At 31.6% G+C, this 6,760-nt stretch overlaps 1 long non-coding RNA gene across 2 annotated transcripts; it reads left to right on the top strand.

The window, feature by feature from the left end:
• The first annotated feature begins 4,301 nt into the window (after window positions 1-4,301).
• Window positions 4,302-6,160, top strand: LOC149189486 (uncharacterized). 2 transcript variants are annotated; one of them, XR_016256397.1, is made up of 5 exons: window positions 4,302-4,713; window positions 4,852-4,893; window positions 5,193-5,248; window positions 5,366-5,439; window positions 6,085-6,160. It is a non-coding gene; the product is annotated as an uncharacterized LOC149189486 (long non-coding RNA). The 2 variants fall into 2 exon arrangements; XR_016256398.1 differs by lacking the exon at window positions 6,085-6,160 and adding an exon at window positions 5,913-5,996.
• The last annotated feature ends 600 nt before the right edge of the window (window positions 6,161-6,760 follow it).

Below are 6,760 nucleotides of genomic sequence, written 5' to 3'. Positions count from 1 at the left end.
AAATATCCCACCACTAGCATCTATTTTGGTTTTTGTTTTTCTTCACGGTCGAACGTGTTATGAAAAATATATTAACATCAAACAGGCCGGACAGAGGTCACAGAGGTTGCAAATAAAACCCATGTTTGTGCAATATTTACAAAAGAGGCATTCAAACGCTCTAAGGGTTTCTAATCCTGAAATATATGCTATATGTTAAAATTAAACAAAGCCCGACAGAGGTTGGGTTTCGCAACATTTCCAAAAGCACAGGAATTCAATGGTTTTCTTTTCCCTCGGTAACTCAAATTTGGCATGGGAGTCAAACTGAAAGTGGGATGTAGGTTGATGCCATGCCCACTACCCTCCCAGAAAGCTAACAGGACAATCTCTCACACGTTCTCACTTTTTCATCTTTCATCTTCTTCTCTCCTCTGCATTGCATTTGTTTTTTCTCCAAATTTATGGTAAAAAAATATTTTCGTTGTGTTTTCCGTTTTGATTGTAATTAGTGCTCTTTGGGTTCTGTTAGAGTGTTTGTATTGTTTGCCTGGGAGATATTGTTTTGCTGTTGTTTTGTAAAGCAGAAGAATCGATAGAGTTGAAATTCTTGATCCATTCTAGTGGATGCGCAGGTATATTCTTTTTCGTTTTACTTTTTACTAATAAAATTGTACAGTATGCATAATCCAAGTTGTTCAACAGTTTTATTCATTGTTTCTTTATTACAGTGAAGCCGTGGAAAAATCGCCCAGGTACAGATAGTGCTTTTATTTTCGTTGGCGGCTTTTGCCCACGGGTTTTAACCTGCTTAATAATTTTGCAACAGGTGAAGAGAAGGGTTTACCATGGAGGGAGAATCTAGGACGAAAAGCTTCGATTTCTGAATGTCTTCTGTTTTTTCAGTTTTCTTATTTGTTTATCCGTCTAAATTCGTAGCAGATGCGACTTTGTCAAAACTTTCTAGCACGGTATTTAAATAGTTTGCATTGAATGTGGACAGGTGAAACAAATCGCAGAACAATAATACACGTGCCAAATGATGTTCGTACATTTTGTTGCATTCATTCAATTTGGTAAGGTAAGTACCGATTCTTTTTTTTCAGTAAGAAGGTAAGTACCGATTCTTATTTTGTCAAAGAGAGATAAAACATTCGGTCATTCTCGGTATCCTCTCTGCTGCTACAAATTCTATCAATTCAATCATTTCTTAGTTTTTTTTTCAACAGAAAAAATGGATCTCTGATTTAATAAAATAATAATCAAAGTTTACATCATTCTGGAAGATAATTATTTCATGCATTTCTTAGTTTACTTAAGATTGATTTTGCTCAATGCCACCAGTTGGATGTCCAGAACCTATGCTCGATGAATATGGCCCAAGTAAACAGGTAACCCCGTCGAGGATGAGGGTTAACATAATTTAACTTATTAATTTGTTCAGTATTGCCCTGTATGTCTGTATTTTTCGCTATGGCATTTTTATTTTAATAGTTGTTTTACCAGTGTTCTTGGTACGGCAGTAGAGGTTAAAGCGTTTTTATTTATTGACGGTCTGCAACTTTTCAACTTTTTTGGCATTCGCTTTCTTATTGTTTAATTATTCAAAACATGGGAAAATGGAAAGATGGGGCTAGCCACGAGGAAAAGAAGATGACACAGCTCAGGTTTGATTCGTGATTATATATGTATCTTTACCTCTCAATGTTTTACAGTTAAATTGTAGGAGAAAGGACAAATAATACTAACTGGTTTGGGGCATCGAATTGCAGGAGAAAGGATGAAAAATTCTTCGTTGGGCCCTTTGTACTTATTTTGCCCGTGAAAGTGAGCAGAGGGTACGAGATCACGACTTCGTGGTTTATGTGAGGTATTTTAATACTTATTTCGGCTGAAGTTGGCCTAGGTATGTATAATTTTCAGAAAGCCTGACATATATTATATCAGTGAATGGTTGTTCCTGCATTCTCTTGCGTACTATCCATTTAGGTAAATCGTTAACCTCGCAACAGGTGAGTGTAAAGTTTTGCTAAATACATGTAAAATGGTTTTAAGTATTTATAAAAGTTTTGCTAAATACATGTAAAATGGTTTAAGTATTTATAAAAGTAATTTTTAAAGAATTTAAAATGATTATTTAGGAATCAATTTCACTGAATTTTTTTTGATGTTAGTATTTTTTTTCCATATGTAAAATGAGATTAATTTAATATTTAATTAGTATGAATTTATTAATAATGGAAATAAAAAATCAGAATTGTATAACTATCTTAATCTATAATTACAATTATAAATGCAGTGCAATGAATTAGAATAACTTAAGGTATATGTCAATTCAATACCCTAATATCACATTTGTCAAGTTTTAGTATCACATTTGTTAAGTTTTAGTTTTATTTGTATTTTTATATATGTTTTTATAGAATTTATTTACATTATGTAAGATCAATATACTAGATTATTATGCCATAGTGAATGCTACATAAGATAATAAAGACTATTCACTAATTTAAGTCAAAGCCAACTAATCTATATTTACACATGTAAGATCAATATACTAGGATTATTATACCATAGTGATTGCTACGTACAATAATGATGACTATTAGCTAACTTAGGGCAAATCTAACTAATCATTAATACCAATTAATCACCAATATTAAATCTATTCACATCTTGTAAAATCAGTGTACTAAGATTATTATGCCAAAGTGATTGCCACATACAATAATAAAAACTATTAGCTAACTTAGAACAAAGTAAGCTACTCACCAATATTAATTAAAAGCTATTTTGTCCACCAACTTTACTCATTATTTATTTAAGAATGATTCATCAAAGTAGTCTATACTTATTACTAAATCAAATTCACAAAATAACATACCAATACAATCTACCTAACTTCCTATTAAATCTTTAACAAATATCTCTACCACATATTACCATATATTATGATTCAATTAACTTAAAAAAATTCTAACCCATCACAACGACAATCCTTTCTTTCATGTAATTTTTATATTCAAATCAAAATAAATCTAACATAAATAGAGAATCTATAAGTTATCACCTAAATATTTTTTTTTTCATAAATCTCTAAAACAATTTACCATGCAATACATAAATTTATTTTAACTATTAATTTAAATTAAAAAATACATCTGTATTTTAATAATAAGTCTAAATTACTAAAACAATCTAAAACAATTTTACCATTCAATACATAAATCTATTTTAATAACTAATTTAAATTAAAAAAATACATCTGTATTTTAATAATAAATCTAAATTACTTAAAAAAAAATTAAATCTCTTAAAAAAAAATCTGTATAAAACATAAAAACTTAAATAAACACATACCACGTCATTTCCATAATAACCCCTATATTTAATTTGGATTAGAAAAAGAAAAACCCATTTAGATTGAAACAGAAAAACCCACTCCGCTCTTCAACCTAGTTGGCTAGGTATAAAACATAAAAACTTAAATAAACACATACCACGTCATTTCCATAATAACCCCTATATTTAATTTGGATTAGAAAAAGAAAAACCCACTTCGATTGAAACAGGAAAACCCACTCCGCTCTTCAACCTAGTTGGCTAAATATCCCACCACGAGCATCTATTTTCGTTTTTTCATTTTTCACCGGCGAACGGGTTACGAAAAATATGTTAACATCAAACAAGGCCGGGCAGAGGTTACACAGGTTACAAATAAAAACCATGTCTGTTCAATATACAAAAACAGAGGCATTCAAAATTGGGTTTTTGTCAAGCGCGAAGGGGTTTCTAATCGTGAAATATATGTTATATGTTAAAATTAAAAAAAGTAAAACCATATTTCTGCAATGCATAGAAACTCAATTTTTTTTCGTTCTGGGAACTCAAATTTTGCTTGGAACTCAAACTGAAAGTGGGATGTTGATGCCATGTCCACTACCCTCCCAAAAAGCTAACAGAGATTATATAGGACAATCTCTCACACACAACACGTTCTCGCTTTAATGTCGTTATCTTCTTCTATCCTCTTCATTGCATTTGCTTTCCTTGTTTCCTGTCCAAGTGTATTTCCTCTGTTGCATTTTGGGTTTTACGGTGATTTATTGTTTGCCTCAGCAATGTTATTTTGTTGCTGTTATGTAGAGCAAAAGAATGGATAGAGATGAAATTCTTAATCTATTAGAGTGGATGAGCAAGTATGTTTTTGTTTCTTTATATATATAGTTTTTTATTAATAAAATTGTACAGTGAAAAGCTGTCTGGTAGATAACGACTATGCATAGTCCAGTTGGTCAACAGGTTTTATTCATTATTTTTTTTATTGCAAAGCCGTGGAAGAATCGCAAGGGCTTTCACCGCAGAGAAAGTGCTTTTATTTTCATTGACAGTCTTTGCTCACTCATTTTTAACCTGCTTAATAATTTTGCAGCAGGTGAAGAGACCGGTTTGCCATGGAGGGACAATATAGGAATAGAAGCTTCGATTTCTGAATCTGTTTTCTGTTTTCTCACTTGTTTCTTATTTGTTTATCCATCTAAATCCATAACAGATGCGGAGTTTGTCAAATCTTTCTAGCATGGTATTTAAATGGTCTGCAATGAATCTGGACATGTGAAATGCTATTTAAATGGTCTACAATGAATCTGGACAGGTGAAACAACAACAGGACAATAATACACGTGCCAAAAGAAGTTTGTACACCATTTCGCGGCATTGATTTTATTAGATAAGGTAAGTACCGATTCTGCTTTTCTCAAAGAGAGAAATCAATCGGTATTTTGGGTTCGCTCCGCTCTCTGTAGTTACAAATTCTATCAATTTGATCATTTTTTTCGTTTACTTACGATTGATTTTGCTCAATGTCATCAGTGGGACAGAACCCATATTCATGGAGATGGCCCAGGTAAACAGGTATACCCCAAATAAACAGGTAACCCGGTAGAGGATCAGCATTAACATTAATTGATTAATTTGTTCACTATTGCCCTGTATCTCTGCACGACCGCATTTCTATTTTATTTTCTTGCATGATGGCATTTTTATTTTATTTTATTGCATGGAGCCGTAAGAGCTGTTTTTATTTATTATTTCACATGGTTTTATTTTTTTTTGGCATAAAGCAGCGATAATTGTCCTATGGTCGATATCAATCGTCTGTAGTTGTTCATATTTTTGGCAGTTGCTTTCTTATTGTTTAATTTTTTTGAAAGAGGTAAACCGGAAAGGATGGGGTTCGCCATGAGGAAATGAAGATGACAGAGCTCAGGTTTGTTTCGTTTTACTTAAGCTGTGAATATATATCTATCATTTCCTTTCACAAATGTTTTACTGTTGAATTGTAGAAATGACAAAGAATACTTACTTGTTTGTGATCGAATTGTAGGAGAAAGGAGGAAGAATACTTCCTTTGGAGGAAAAAGAGGACATGAAGGCCTTTTGTACTGAAAGTGTGGACAGGTATGAGATCACGAAATCTTCATGGTTTATGTGAGGTATTTTCATACTCATTTTGTTTGAAGTTGGCCTAGGTATGTGTAATATCAGTGAATGGTTTTTTCCTACTTTCCATTTTGGTAAATTGCTAAACCCGTAGAACATGGGGTTAAAGTCTTGCTAAATGGACTTGAAATAACTATTTAGAAATAGGTTATTGCTAAATTTCTGAGTGATCTCACTTGTGTGTTTGGGATGTTTATATGAAATCTATTGGAGTGGATGAGCTTCATAGGTGATTTTGCTAGATGGATTAAGAGTTAATAATTTAGAAGATATTAAACCCTTTTATTGATTATTTTAATAATAAGTTAATAATTTTTATTGATTATTTCAATTTTCAGAATGATGCTTATTTGTTTTTAATTTCTTTGGTAATATTTGGTTATTTGTTTGGGTTCCATTTATGGTTTGAAATGAACTTTGATTTGCAATAGGTTATGAGGGTTCTTTGTTGAGAAAGAAGAGGAGATCAAGAACATTTTTGTTTCAACCTAGGAGCCACCCTATTGTTTTCCTAAGTATGTTTACTTATTTGGGTTGATTATATGATTTATATATATTCAAAATGGCAAAAGAAACTGATTCTTTTTCAGTCTTTGTTTGCAGTCAATATAGAGATGAGATAACATGCTAGAGGAAAGATGATGGAGAGTACCACTGAACTACTAGTTTGAATGAGGTAGACACATATTTTTTTCATACTCTTTGTTTAGATGGCTATTCTATAGTTAACACCAACTAACCCCATAAGTTATATGTTATTCTCCTTATTGTATTAAATATCAAATGCATAAGATTATTATTTAGAAATATTCCTACTGAAATGTCGCTAAATGAACTAGATGACACTAGGAGCAACCTATCAAGTAGATACATATTTTTTCATACTCTTTGTTTAGATGGTTATTCTATAGTTTGCGCCAACTAACCCCTTAATTTATATGTTATTCTCCTTATTGTATTAAATATCAAATGCATAAGATTATTATTTATAAATCTTCCTACTGAAATTTCTCTAAATGAACTAGATGACACTAGGAGCAACCTTTCCTAGGAGTTAAATGGTTACATTGGCCAAACATGTAAGTGTATTAATGTGATGCACCGTGTAGCAAAATTTATTTTTTTCACAATCAAAGACAAGTATTTATGTTTTAATGTGGTTATGAACTTTTGGTAATGATTATCACATTGGATCGGAGATTTGGATTTTATTTTAGGGATCATTATATCATTTATGTTTGTAAGTATTTTTTCCCCAGGGAAAAATCGCAATTTTCTA

This window comes from Pinus tabuliformis, chromosome 3_1 (genome assembly GCF_031772625.1).
Source record: "Pinus tabuliformis cultivar Carrire ecotype Pingquan chromosome 3_1, CPIR1, whole genome shotgun sequence".
Taxonomy (NCBI): Eukaryota; Viridiplantae; Streptophyta; class Pinopsida; order Pinales; family Pinaceae; genus Pinus; species Pinus tabuliformis.
This window is presented reverse-complemented; position numbering and strand designations above follow the sequence as displayed.